The 13,490-nt window shown below is 44.6% G+C and overlaps 1 protein-coding gene across 6 annotated transcripts in view; it reads left to right on the top strand.

Moving 5' to 3' along the window:
• The window catches only part of REPS2 (RALBP1 associated Eps domain containing 2), a 222,139-nt gene that overhangs the window by 173,019 nt on the left and 35,630 nt on the right, over positions 1 to 13,490 (top strand). The window lies entirely within an intron of this gene.

Here is a 13,490-nt window from a genome sequence, read left to right as displayed (position 1 = left end):
GGTGTAGCAAAAAGGAAACAAAAAGGCAGAAATTTTGCATAATAAATAGTTATATATAGTGCTTATATATCAGATGGTCTTTTAAGTGCTTAATGAATACCACTTTATCTTCATAACGACCATATGCGATAGGTTCTATTATCATTCTCATTTTGCAGATAAGTAAACCAAGGCACAGAAAACTTCAGGAATTTCCTCAAGGTCACCCACAGCAAGTAAGAATTAATGCCACGATTCTAATCCTGGCTATCTAGCCTCAGAGTGCCAATTCTTTCTATTATGCTATGCGATCCAACCATGTCGCAGAATTAGTTTCTGCACCCAGCATGAGCTTGAACTCAACAATCCTGAAATCGAGAGTTGCACGCTCTTCTGACTGGGCCAGCCAGGTGCCCCTTAACCTCTTTCTTCTTAACAATTGAGTTCACAGTTGACTTGTTACTCAGTTGTTGACAATGGTCTTTATCAGGGATACACTTTATGTTATGAAACCTCTTAATGAATTAGCTTTATTCCACTACTAGTAACTTGTGTCCTTTCCTAGTTTCCCCCTCTTACTGTACTATGTTCATGGTATTATTGTGTAAAGCTGACTTTGCTGGCATTATTCCTCTGGAAGTTGCCATAAGTTCATCCCGTTGATGGCGTATGCTTACAGATGGTTCATACTTTGCCAAGAACTGTGATGGCACAGAGGTTGTGGTATGCTCCTGCCTAACACCATGCATTTGATAGTGTCCCCTGGTGTGCATACGTATCTTACTTGAATCCATTTTCTCATGCTTTGTGGTCTAGGATGGTAAGCAGTATCTGGATGCCGTGTTTCTGATAACTGACCAGCTACCTCCGTCTTTGCCCTGGGGGTCAGTTATGGTTGATTTCTAGGTTCCTAAACAATGGAATCCTTATTCCTCTTCTCTGTCTCCCTCACCACACAGTGACAAAAACCAAGAAGTACTCCTGTGTGTCAGGGAAGGAGCAAGTATGGAAGTGGGGCAGGACGGGAAGGGCGGCCAAATGTGCTGTGGTGTTCATGCGAAAGGACAATGGAGGACAGCTAGGAGTCAGACCCAGGGAGGCACCTGGACAGAATAGTTAAGAACATGAGCTCGGGGTTCAAATTTTATCTCTTCCTCTTGCTGGCTGTGTGTATCTTTGGCCAAGTTATTTATTCCCTCTGTATCTCAGTTTCATCACGTATAAAGTGGGGTTAACGGTAGTGTCTACTTTCATAGGGTTGTTATAATGATTAAATGAGTTAGTACCCATAAAGCACTTAGAATGGTGCCTGGCACATGTCAGGCCTCAGTGCAAAGTAGCTGTTAGAATTATTATCACTCCAGACCCAGCAAAATGGAAACAGGTTCTAGCTGGCAAACATGGAGCAGCGGACTCAGGATAACCAGAAATTAGTGGCCGGTCCTAAGCCCAGAATGAGTGCTGGACTGACTTACTAAACCACTTGTAGTAGAATGGCATTCTTTCCCGACTTTGTGACCTTACATGGGCTAGGCCTCTGCCTATGTCAGAGGTCAGCAAACTACAGCCTGTAGCTCCAAATCCATTTCATCGCCTTTTCCTGTAAATAATGCAAACGTGAAGGAGGAGAATCCATGGAAAGATGGGTAGGCCTCCTCATCAGCCTTTTAACCCACCATCTCCTAACTCAAGGATCATAATACCTCTATTCATAGTTTGCAGCTTTGCATTGAGGACCTTTATCTGACCAAGATGCTCTGTGTTTCACAGTTCACTAGCAAAACCTTGAGCGTATATTCTTTATTCATTTGACAGCTTCAAAAGCTTGCTGTGGGCAGGCCTTCCTAGCTTTGTGTTTCTCAGGCAAAATCACAAGAAACCAGACTAAGGCCTTGCCTTTAAGGTGACAAAGAGGGAAAGAAACCCATCCAGGAGAAATAGGATGAAGCATTTCTTTCTTCCCAACTCCTTTTGAATGCCTTGTTCTGTTCAGCAAATTCCGTACGTATCACCTCCTGGTGTGTTGGTAAACATTCCCTCTGGAAAAAGAAAAAGGCTCACTCTGTAGCCTTCCCTGCTGTCTGTGTTGAACAGCCCCACGGTGGCTGATGGCAGGTGGGCTTGGGAGGGGATGGGTTTCATCAGCTTGTTGGTGCTGGCATGCTCTGTAGTAGACAGCTTCCCTTGCTGCGGAATCCTTCTATCAGGGCTTCTGTGTGGCACACGGGAACTTTTGATCTGTTTGTTTTCGGTCTAGGGCACTGTTGCAGCCCAGTCCCAGAATGTGCTCTTAGAAATGGGACCGTATTTTTATAAGTCGCTAGAGATGAAACTTCCCTCTTGTTTACATTTAACTTGTGCCACTAGGTGGCACTTTAAGGACATTACAGGAAATCGGCTCTACTGAATTTATTTAACTTCTTATCATAACATGCATATTGAAAAGTGCACATTGAGTGTGCAACTGAATGAATTTTCACAAGGTGAACACATGTGTATAATCAGCACTCAAAATGAGACAAAATAATACTAACACCCCCCAGAAAGTCCGCCTTATGCTGTTTTCCAGTTCCTATTCCTTCTTAGTGTTACCACTATTCTGACTTCTAACAGCGTAGATCAGTTTTACCTGTTTTCTACCTTATATTTAAGTGAAACCATGCAGTGTATCCTCTTGTGTCTGGCTTCTTTTGCTTACATGATATTGTGTGATTCATCCATGTTATTGTGTATAATTGTAGGTCATTGCTGTATAGTATTCCATTGTATGCGCAAAGATCACTGTGTTCCACTATTGGACATTTGGGTAGTTTTCGGAGTTTCGCAATTATGAATCCTGCTGCTCTGCATGCTCGTGTTCAAGTTGTTGAGTGGATGGATGTTTTCATTTCTCTTGGGTGTGTGCCTGCAGTAGGATTGTTGGGTCATAGGATAGGCATTGGTTCAGCCTCAGTAGGTATTGCCAAACAGTTTTATAAAGTGTATGTACTGATTTATAGTCCATCAACAGTGTTCCTGCTCCAGTTCTTAAATCCTCATCAGTACTGGATTTGTTTTGTGACTGGCTCCTAACTTAAGTAATTTTTGTAGTTCCCTCTCTAGCCACCTATTTCTAATTGAAATTTTTAGAAGCTACCTTCTTGTGATGGACATAGCTCAAGCAGGAAGGGCTGTGTCAACTCAAAAGCTGACATTAATCACTATCAGCTATCACTAGTTAGAAAACACATTATTCAAATATTTCCATCATTAATATAGAACACAGGACTGGGAATGGAACTGAAAATTGTAAGTGTAGTAAAATACCGAGTGAGGCTAGGGCTAGGACTTTGAGGCACCTTGAAATTTCTATATACTTTTGCTATTATTACCAGACCTATATATGTCAGGGTTGGGGGGACCAGCAAAGGGATTTCTAAAGGCCTCATATCCAGATGTCTTTGAATTATGATGGTGGTGGCTGCCTGTTTAGTAAGCGTCTGTTTGCTACAGCAAGAGGCATGCATATGGCATCTTTTTTCAGCCTTATTCAGTGGGAAACATGAATCTCAAGAGAATCCTGTTACAGATTCCTGTAGTTATGAAGTCTACTTTGTTGACTCTGCAGAGAGCATTATCATGTGGCTTTTAGGTGTGTGATGAATAGAGGGTGGGGCTCAGACTTGACTCAGATTGCTGTTCTATTAGTAGAAATTGGAAATAGAAGAACAAAACCCTAGTTATAGTCAAAATATTTATCTTTTAGACCAAAACAAAGCACCCATAGTCCTTAATTGTCACAGTAAGTCTGTTTCATGGATATTGTCCATAATCCAGTGGCTTCCAGAAATCCCCAAGAGATTATGCTGTGTGGCTTCTGTAACCAGGGACTAGTTGGCCCATTATGATTACTGATTATCTGCTTCTGTCACAGTTGTCGCTGAGCTCTTCTGTCAGCATTACCCTGGGTGTCACCGGAGTTGGACTGGCCAGCTCTAAGGGGCCACCAGAGATGTTTTGTGTAAGCTGCCTGAGATGTCTGTGCTGAGGCAGCCAGGAAATCTGAAAGGGCTTTTATTTTTAAAAGCTTCTTCCCTCCAATATTGATAGCAGCAATATCCAGTGGCGCAGGTTCAGTTTGTGGATAGCCTGCTTTCTGGGATCTGTGCGTACTCTAAACTGGAGTCAACACTTTCTCAGTCTCGGTTTTCATCTTTTGGCAAGAAAGAAAGAGTCCTTCATGTTGAACTGGCTGTTCTTTGCAGTTGCAGAATCTATGCCTGGGAAGCCAATTGAACATTTACTCTTTTTTCTTTAAAGATTTATTTATTTATTTTAGATACCGAGAGAGGGTGCGCAGGGGGAGTGGCAGAGGAAGAGGCAGAAAGAGAATTCTCAAGCAGACTCCCCATGAAACTTGGAGCCCGACGTGGGACCTGATCTGAGCACCCTGAGATCATGACCTGAGCCAAAACGAAGAGTTGGATGCTTACCTGACTGTCCCACCCAGGCGCCCCTGTATATTTACTCTTAATTATGACAGTAGCCGCCATTATTGAGTGGCTACTGTGTTACTGTGCTTAGCACTGTGGACAGCTGATTTGCTTTATCTTCACAAATGCTAGGATTTAGGTGAATTATCTCCTTGTGCAGATGAAGAAACTGTGTCCCAGAGAGGTTAGCACATGCCCTGCTTGTATACCAAACAAGTGCAAACCCTGGATAGATTCCAGAGCATCCGCCCTGTAACTGATGCGCCCTGCGGCTCCAGTTACAGTAGGATGAATTCCTGACTTGTCCAGTGGAACAAAACAGTGTTAAGTACATTACTAGCTCATTGCACACGCTGATTCCAGTACTCGCCGTGTGCCGCCGTTCAGCTTAGGCACCGGGGAAAGGACAGTGAAGCAAAACACAGATTGTGCCCTCCAAGTGCACATATCAGCTCCATTTCTGTCTCTCATAGGTGACTTGGGTCATGGATTTTGGCAATTGTTCTTGCAGAGAAATTCAGTGTTTTGGACCCTGTCTCTGAAACTGCTTGTGGCATGATGGCCTTTGCTGTGGCCATTGTGCTTCAGGGCATTGCTTCTGCATCTTCTGCGCCTCGATATGACCATGTGGCTTTTTCTCATGTGCCCTTACCTAGCAGAGCTGGAGGTCGGTGAAAGGAAGGTACTGAATGACATTTAGAATACCGGTGGGACGCTGCGGATTGCCTAGAGGCCATAGCACAATCTTCTGCTCATCTGCCTAGAATTTAACTGTTGCCTCTGTGATTCCCAGTCTTGGGATCTGCCTGAATTCTTGGGTGATAAAACTTGAGTTTCTTTTTCTAATCTGTCAGCATGAGTATTAAAAAGTTTATAAAATAAATTAACCAATTATCCACATCTTAGCAATTAGTTCTATAATTAGACTACTTACTTAAAAAAAGATTTATTTATATGGGGGGGGGATGTGCACGAGCGGGGTGAGGGGCAGAGGCAGACGGAGAAGAAGAGGGGGAGAGAGAATCTTAAGTAGGTTCCCTCCCGAGCGCAGAGCCTGACATGGGGCTCGAACCCATGACCCTGAGATCCTGACCTGAGCGGAAATCAAGAGTTGGATGCTTAACTGATTGAGCCACCCAGGCACCCCTAGACTGCCTTTAAAAAAGAGATTTGATCTTTTTTCCCCAGTTTTATTGAGAAATAATATACATCTCTTTGTAAGTTTAAGGTACAGAGCATGATGGTTTGATTTATGTATATTGTGAAAGATGACCACAATAGGTTCCGCTAACATCCATCTTCTCATATAGATAAAATAAAAAGAAAGCAGGGGCCCCTGGGTGGCTCTGTCGGTTGAGCATTTGACTCTTGATTTCGGCTCAGGTCATGACCTCAGGGTCATGAGATCAAACCCCATGTTGGGTTCTGGGCTGGATGTGGAGCCTGCTTGGGATTCTCTCTCTCCCTCTCCCTTTGCCCATCCCCTTCCCTCTCCAAAAAAAAAAAAAAAAGAGAGAGAGAAGAAAAAGTTTTCTTTTTGTCATGAGAACTCTTAGGGTTTACTCTCTTAGCAACTCCCCTCTATATTATGCCCCAGGGTTATCTATGGTTGCTATGCTGTGCGCTATGTCTCTACTACTTATTTATCTTATAAATGGAAGTTTGTATGTCTTGACCACCTTTCTCGATTTTCTTCTCCACACTGATTCTTTTTTTTGTTGCAAATTTGATGTTTATTTACTTATTTACTTTTAAGATTTTATTTTTAAAAATGATTTTATTTACTTATTTGACAGAGCAAGAGAGCACAAGCAGGGGGAGCAGTAGAGGGAGAGGGAGAAACAGGCTCCCCTCTGAGCAGGGAGCCTGATGTAGGGCTCAATTCCAGGACCCTGGGATCGTGAACTGAGCTGAAGGCAGATGCTTAGCCACCTGAGCCACCCATGTGCCCCAAGATTTTATTTTTTTTAAAGTAATCTCTACACCAAACATGGGACTTGAACTTACAACCCTGAAATCAAGAGTTGCATGCCCCACTCCTGTGCCAGCCAGGCACCCTGCAAATTTCTTTAAAAAAAAAATCTTACTGCTGAAGATTTTGCCCAGCTTCAAAAATTTTATAAAACCATATGGCAGACAACCCTATTCCCTCCATGGTAAATGGGCAAGAAAACAGTTAAGAAGCCTAGCTAGTTTTTGGTGTAGCACCTGTGGCCTTTTTCAGAGCAGGACCTTGGAGACTTGGTTTTCTCATCTCTTAAAGGAAGAGTCTGAGCCATCGATGGTCTCCAGTTGGTCTGGACTGGGTATGTAAAAATTACCCAGGGAGCTTGTTAAAATAGAAGTTTCTAATGCTCCACCCCTAGGAGATTCTAATTAGAGAAGTCTGGAGTAGTATCCACAAGTCTGTAATTTATAAAAATTCCCTGGATAATTCTCCTGTGCAGCTATATTTGGGAACCACTAGGCTTAGAAGGTCTAGAACAAACAGAATTAACTTGAGAAGGAATTTCTGGTCTGTTTGAAGATTCAGGTAATACTTATGTGCCTGGAGCGGGGTCCATATGGGCAAACTAATGTAGTTATGAAGCAGAGGCAAATTGGAGCCAGATGATAGAAGATCTTTAACTGGCTGAGTGTCCCTAAGGCCTGTGGTGCTAGGCCATAGGCCTTAGGGACCAATTGAAGGGATTTGAGGGAAAAGTGTTGTGATGAGAGAAGGTGCTTTACAAAATTATTTCCTCAATGTGTGCAGTGCAGGGTGGATTGGACTGGGGGAAAAACGGAAGGCTAGATAAAGACCCCCGGCAGCTTTTCCAGTAGCCCAGATAGGAGGTATAATGAGCACATGGACTTAGATGGGAGCTGTGGGACCTTTGCAAAGCTAGCCTGCCTGGGTGGGACTGAAATCTGGGACACGTTGTTTTACGCTGCTTTTAAAAATCCATAATTTGTCAGTGTTGAGTTCATTTGCCTTAAATATTTTAATGAATGATTTTATTGTGTTGGGGTCCAGGAGCTTTTAAAGGAAGCGCAGTAAATAAATTCATGCAGAGAAGTGTTGGCGGCAGCAGCCGCTGCTATTGCAAGGAAGGAGGGAGGAAGGGAGAAACGAAGGGAGGCCTTTCTGGCCAGGCAGTAACCCTATCCTTCCTTACCCTACCTCCGCACTCCTGGGGAAGGGGGTCTAGCAGAGGTTCCCCGGAGCCGGATCTGCCAACCGCTCTGCAGAATGCTCCTCTCCAAGGATTAGGTGTGGAATGTGGCATTTGGCATTCAAGCCGATGGAATATTTTTCCTTTGTTCCTCTAAGACCCAGTGTGTAGGTCAGTGTTCCCCAAAGTGTGTTCCCCAGAACATTAGTTCTGCTGGATGTCAATAGGAGTTACATGAGAATAAGAAGTCGAAGCCAAATCAGTTTGGGCACTGTTGGGTTAAACAAAGGCAGTGGCTTCCTTCACCTCACAGGGTTTCAGAGTGTGTGTGACATGCTATTACCCCGTGAATTTCTAGGAGGGAGATAGACTATGCTGTGTTCCCTAAGCCTATCTGGAGATTCTCTTCCTCTAGGTGAGGGGGGTGACAAACTATTGGCCACAGGCCAAATCTGTCCCACCATCGTGTTTTTGCAAATAAAGTTTATTGGAACACAGTCACACCCATTCATAGTGTTGTCTTCTTTGCCTGCTTTAACAGTCAGTAGCAGAGTTTCATGTTTGCATTGGAGACACAGAGTCCAAATGGCCTGTACACCTAAAAATATTTACTATCTGGCTCTTTACAGAAAAAGTTTTTCTATCCCTGTCAAGGCAATTCATAGAACTGGTGTTCCCTGGAACCCCTATTTGAGAGATACTGCTTTAGGAAGAGAGTTGTTGTTCTAGCACTGCTTGTGATGAATCTACTTAATTTTGTTCAGCTTTTATGCTGCCATATTTCTTTTCCTCTTGCTTTAAACTCTTTCCTCTCAGCCATTTATCCATTGTTGGAGGTAAAAATCTGGCTCCCATGTGTCGTTGTTCTTTCCTTTCATTTATCACATATCAGCAATCACGAGGATGTATCCAGTCTCAAGCCACGTAGCTCTCAATTCTGCCTATCCCCACTCCCACCAGACTGGTTCAAGTGACCATCAGCTCTTGTCTTCTTTTCATTTTCAGTCTCGTAAGTGAATTGCCTTCACCCACTGTGGGTTGCTTCTAGTACATTTTACTGATCGGGTTCACAGAATAGTCTTTCTAAAATGCAAATCTCGTCCTATCACTTCCCTACCTAAAATCTTGCAGTGCCCGTCACACCTCGGGGCTATCGGGATAAGCTCCAAATCCTCAACATGGACATATCAGCTGAGATCTGGTTGGGAAAACAGAAACCACTCTAGGTATTTCACACTGGAAGAGATTTCATTTAAGGGATTAGGTACTTAAAGAATTAGCTGTGCTAGGGGAGCAAAGACAAGGGAAGGCCACCAGTCAGGTTTGCCACAATTTTCTGAATGTTAGCACATTGCACGTACTAAAGGAAACAGCTAGAGGACCTCAGGCTGCCTGCGGCATCTGAGTAATGATTTGTGGGGAAATGCCTGAGGCCACTCGAAGATCTTCTGACTGCTGAATTCCATGCTTTTCTTCCCGTCACTGCCCGAGCAGCGGTAACACAGCTTGTTTCTCTCACCTTCTTGGTTTCATGTCAGTGACTCTCAGAGTCAACAAGGAACATGATTAAAAGGAGATTGTATGAATGTTCTTCCCAGGCTTTTACCCCCTGCAACATAGGGAAGAGCCTGGAAATGGGGAATGGTCCTGAGTGGCGAATAGAGCCTCTGGGACAGTGATCTCTAGGACCATGTGGGATCCACTCCACTGCCTTTCTCCAGCTTTGGCTGTCTTATTCTTCTCTACTGTTCACCCTGATTCCGCCCTACTAGACCCCAAATTTCAGACCTGATAGAGTGTGTGTTCTTAGAGGCCTCAAACAACTGACATTTCCTATCTCATAGTTTCTGTGGCTTAGCGATTTAGGAGAAACTAATCTGGTGGTTTCAGATCAGGGTCTCTAATTGGGCTTCAGTCATCTGAAGGCTTGACTGGAGCTGGAGGATCCCCCCTAAGATGGCTCTCCTACAAGCCTGGTTGGTGGGATGCCTTAATTCCTTGCTACATGGGCCGCTTGTTAGGACTGATTGAGTGTCCTCACAGGATGGCAGCTTTTTCCAGAGCAAGTAATCCTAGAGAGAGACCAAGGAGGTGACTACTAGAGTGCTTTAACTCCCTTGTTCTGGGAGCAATTTGCCTAGTGCCTCAGGTCTGGTACCCCAGAAGCAGAACATGAGATGAGGATTTTTGGAAAGTGATACATGAGATATGCGAAATAAATATCTGTATAATTGAATAACTGAACAAACCCTTCTTCTGGTGGAGAATCCAGATGCTTAGCCTTCCTGGGCCTGTGTCCATTTCTGGGGGAGCTAGCTGGGCAGGGAACCATATTGTCCCATCAGTCATGGGAATGGGTGAAATCCCAGAACAGATCTCTACATTTGGAGTGGCAATACCTTCTAAGTCCATGGAACTCATACAGGCTTTTTCCTTGCAAAATTAGGATGAAACTATATTTCTTATTTGTGGATAGGGAATTATTGATATTAAAATACGAGATATATATTTTTAAAAGGAACCTTATCTGGAGTTTCAGTGAGCTCTTGGCTAAAAGTACATTTTTCTTGCCTTGCCACATCCTGGTTGGGTACCTGTTACATGGTGAGCCATGATGGAAGGACTGCCATTTGTTCTAGTAATTGTAATCCCTGGGATTCAGGCATTGGATTTTAGTTCAGACGATCAGAACTTTCAGACAAGACTTGTCCATATTGATAGAGTTGTTCCCTACTTTAATATATGGAGGGAAAAGAGAGTTACTGAGGCTCTCCTGTTTCATGGGTTATCATTCTGTCCAAGTTGTTACCTTAGAAAAGTCTGAAGAAATAGCAAAGAAATCTCCCCAGTTTGTTCTGCTTTCTAGGTGCTAAACCTTACACTATTTTCCTGAGGGAAAGTGAAATAGTTTCTTGCAAAGAGGGGCTTTTGTAGCTCTAAATCTCATCTTTAGTTGTTGCTTTTTTTTTAAAACCACAAAGTTAGTTTTCTTTCCTCATCTCTTTTCCTGGGATAATGTCTGGCTCTGGTGAAGCTCTGCCTTTCTGGGATCTTCGAGACTCCTGTGCTCCAGGCCCCAGGAGATTGCACTCCTCTGAATGGTCAGTAGATGGACCCATTGAGAATCAGTCATGGAGTGGGGAGGGGAGGTCTTCATGTTCCTCCCTGTGCGGGTTGGTGGTTGGATTCTACCTTGCAGAACCAAGGAGCTCTTTGTTCTCGGTGGTAGAGCAAGATAACCTAGGCCTTTGGATGCGATTTCAGGAAGGTAGATCTATAAATGGAAAAAAATTATCAGACATTTTTCACAACTGCTTTTTCATCCTTCCCAACTCCCACTCTATTGTTCTTTGGGTTTTTAGAGCTGTGTCAGAGAAAGCAGAGACAATGACAGTGGCCACGTCCTACTTTTGCTGTGCTCAGAATCCTTATTTTTGTTGAAAAAAAGGATCTGATTTATTGTTTCCCTCAGTATTTCCACAAGAGGGAGACTGCTCGTCTCTTCAGGAAAGGGAACATGAGGGCAAACATTTCTCTGCCTGATGATGGAGGGGAGCTGAGCAGGTGAAAGCGGGGGAGACTGGTCCATCACTCCTTTTCTCTCTGGCTGGCTGGCAGGATGTGTCATTGCATACCTGTGGTCCTGCAGAGGCCTGCATGTATAGACTTGAGGCCAGAACACTGGTGTTCCAAGCAACAGATTTGCGGATGGAAGAGGCAAGAAGGGGCATCAGGTCCCGGTTGTGTTCTTCTGCAAGGTCAGGGGAATCCCTGCATTTGGGAGATTGTTAGCCATTAATAAAGCTGACATTGGGCCTGCGGATCGTTTTTTCTTTTCCTTCCTTCCTTCCTTCCTTCCTTCCTTCCTTCTTTCTTTCTTTCTTTCTTTCTTTCTTTCTTTCTTTCTTTCTTTCCTTCCTTCCTTCCTTCCTTCCTTCCTTCCTTCCTTCCTTCCTTCTTTCTTTCTTCCTTTCTTTCCTTCTTTTCTTTTCTTTTCTTTTCTTTTTTGAGGGGGGAGAGAGAGAGAATCCCAGGCAGGCCCCGTGCCCAGTGAGGAGCCGGTCACTGGGCTTGATCTCAGGACCCTAGGACTATGAGCTGAGCCAAAATCAAGAGTGGCGCACTTAACTGACGGTGCCCCTCAGGAGCGCCTGGGCCTGTGGTCTTGAAATATGACCCCATTTGTCAGAACCCCCAGGAGAGGTGCCTGAACTCTTATATTCTCCTTACTCTTGACCAGGAATGGCTCCCAGATAGCTTTGCACGGCTATTGCCTGGGTGGTTCAAAACTCAGTGTGCCTGAAAGTGAGTTCCCCTTACATCTGCTTCTCTCCTGGTTCCTCTCTTGGGCTAGGCTTCTGCATGGTGGTGGTGTCCTAACTGGAGCTTCCTTTCTCACCATCCGTATGCACTGCCCCTCTCGCTGGCTGCTCTCTGCTTATCACTCAGGTCTTAGCTGTGACATCACCTTCGCCCAAGTCTTTGCTGACCCACACGGCCTGGGTGTTCCTGGAGCCCCCATACTTCCTCACCAAAGTCTGAATTCTACCAAAGCATGTTTGCCCTGTCATTTCTTTGCTTTTTCCACTAGACTTCAAGCTTATTTAAGAAAGGTCTAAGTATTATTTATCTTGAATACCAGCTCTAGCACGGGGCCTGCCTGCTCTAGCTGGTCAGTTAATGTTTCTTGAACGAGTACCACTCGGGCCCAAGAAGAGTGCCTGAGGCTGTGAGCTTAGTGGTCACAAGCCCACGGTTGGAACTGGAGGCCTGGGTTTGGACCCTGCTGTTTGTGTGACCTTGGGGGAGTTCCTCAGCTTCTTGATCCTCAGCTTCTTCACCAATAAGATGGGGGTGATAACTGTTTCCTAGGGCTGTGATGATGAAATGCTTTCATTCATGCAGAACACCTGGAGAACTGTGGGACACAGTGTTTGTTTTTTCAGATAGCTGTTGACAACAGCAGCAATGCAGTGATCCTTAATGGAAAGGAGAAGGCCATAAGCAAAATTTTGAATGAGAAGTCAGGCATGTGGAGTGCCTGCATAATGGGTTTGGAGAGGTGGAGAGGTGGTTGGGAACCGAGGTTTCTAGCTAGGGCAATGCAGATGGAAGAGCAGATAGGATTACTCTGGGAAAGGATGAATGGCGGTAGGAGGAATAGGAGAACCAAAGACAGAACCTTGAGAAATCCTACCTCTCAGGGATAAGAGGAGTCAAAACAGGAAAGAGAGAGAATGATTACCGGTAGGAGACTGCAATGCATCAGATGCCAGGGACAGGAGTTTTAAAAAGATAGTCAGGGGTGCTGTGCTGGGCAGAAGTCTTGGGAGAAAACTAGAAGAGGCAGCAAGAATCCAGTAAATGGGGGAGCATTAGTGCCCTTGTGTGTTTCAGTAGAGGCAGAGGAAGGACGAAGCCAGGCTCTGCGAGGAGTTAGAGAAGGCCAGGTTGGGGACAGAATGGACACACCAAGGATGATTGTTGTGCTGCAGATGTGTAGGACTTTGTGGGTAGAGGTCTGATGTTACTATCATGAGGAAGTCACGTTAGTTCGTACGGAGGCTTTTTTCTTTGCATGTTAATACTTTGCATTGCTGGCTAATAGCAACTGAGTGTAGCCGGCCTCCTGGAGACGGGGAGCAGCCCATGGTGCCTGGTGTCCCGGTGCTCTCCTGCTTGGTTTTGTGGCACGTGCTACGTCTTGAAGGGCTTTGGGGGCAGTCCTCGCCAGTCTTCGTGCATTTGTTCACTGATTCCATGCCACTTGGTAGCCTCAGCCTTTCTGCTTACCCCTTCCATCATGCTCTCCCACCCCTACATTTTTAAGGTAAAGAGTCCTATCTCTTAGAGTGTTTTTCTTAGGTATTTAATATTTTTTCAA

The sequence above is a fragment of the Lutra lutra genome, chromosome X (assembly GCF_902655055.1).
Source record: "Lutra lutra chromosome X, mLutLut1.2, whole genome shotgun sequence".
Classification (NCBI taxonomy): Eukaryota; Metazoa; Chordata; class Mammalia; order Carnivora; family Mustelidae; genus Lutra; species Lutra lutra.
The sequence above is the reverse complement of the archived record's forward strand: the minus strand, read 5'-3'. Positions and strand labels throughout refer to the sequence as shown.